This window comes from Octopus bimaculoides, chromosome 14 (genome assembly GCF_001194135.2).
Source record: "Octopus bimaculoides isolate UCB-OBI-ISO-001 chromosome 14, ASM119413v2, whole genome shotgun sequence".
In the NCBI taxonomy this organism is placed as follows: Eukaryota; Metazoa; Mollusca; class Cephalopoda; order Octopoda; family Octopodidae; genus Octopus; species Octopus bimaculoides.
This window is the reverse complement of record NC_068994.1, coordinates 41,934,118-41,935,281: the sequence shown is the minus strand read 5'-3', so window position 1 is coordinate 41,935,281 and position 1,164 is coordinate 41,934,118. Positions and strand designations below refer to the sequence as shown.

The 1,164-nt window shown below is 35.1% G+C and overlaps 1 protein-coding gene across 2 annotated transcripts in view; it reads left to right on the top strand.

The window, feature by feature from the left end:
- The first annotated feature begins 521 nt into the window (after positions 1-521).
- The window catches only part of LOC106874176 (protocadherin-11 X-linked), a 105,502-nt gene continuing 104,859 nt past the window's right edge, over positions 522-1,164 (top strand). For both annotated transcript variants that reach the window (XM_014921829.2, XM_014921831.2), the window contains exon 1: positions 522-958. The gene's annotated coding sequence lies outside the window, so the exon portion shown is untranslated. The remainder of the gene's footprint in view (positions 959-1,164) is intronic.

The following is a 1,164-nucleotide window of genomic DNA, read 5'->3' as shown; positions in this document are numbered from 1 at the left end:
ACACATATATATATATATATATATATATATATATACATATATATACATATGAGAGAGAGAAAAAGAGAGAGAGAGAGACAGATAGATAGATAAATAGATAGATAGATAGATATAGATAGATAGATAGATAGATAGATAGATAGATAGATAGATAGATAGATAGATGGATATACAACCATACATATCTACAAATATGAACACTTAAGTTTCTCTCTCTATATCTACCTATCTATCTATCTGTCTGTCTGTCTGTCTGTCTCTCTCTCTGTGTGCTTGCGTCCCTGTAACTTAGCGGTTCGAGAAAAAAAGACCGATAGAATAAATACTAGGCTTGCAAAGAATAAATCCTGGTGTCGATTTTCTCGACTAAAGGCGGTGCTCCAGCATGGCCGCAGTCAAATGACTGAAACAAGTAAAATAGTATATATATATATATATATATATATATATAGAGAGAGAGAGAGAGAGAGAGAGAGAGCGAGAGAGAGAGAGAGAGATAGAAGGCCATACATTCAAACACACACACACATCTACATCACAAAATAAACTGACACATTCACAATCATAGCTATGACTATAATATATCACGTACACTTCGCAAAACAAGAATAACATTCGTACACAGACCCATACTAACAAACAAACAAAAAAACCTGAAAAGAAAAGGGTGACATAGATAGATACATCGATAGATTAATGGACAGATAGACAGAAAGAGAGAAAGAGAGCGACAATGAGAGAGGATATATGTACAGCCAGAGACAGAGAAAAACTGGTGCTAGGAAAGAGAGGAGCAGCGAGTGATATTGCTGTTCAATAGACAGAAAGAAGGAGGGGGACAAGCAAGGCAAGAGAGTAAATGATTGGAAGCGAATATTCCTCACATAAACTAAAAGACTGTCAGTTGATCGTGGAAGTCTTTAGTGAGGAACACCTTATTTCTTTAAAGAGAACACAGGTAAGATTTCTACTTCTTTTGCAAACTCTTTCAAGTATTCACACACACACACGTACACTCACACACACACACACACATACACACACACATACACATACACACACAAATACAAACTCACCCGTGTACGCACGCATAAACACACAACACATATAAACATTTATGTATATATCTATGTATACATATATACATGTATTCATATATGCATA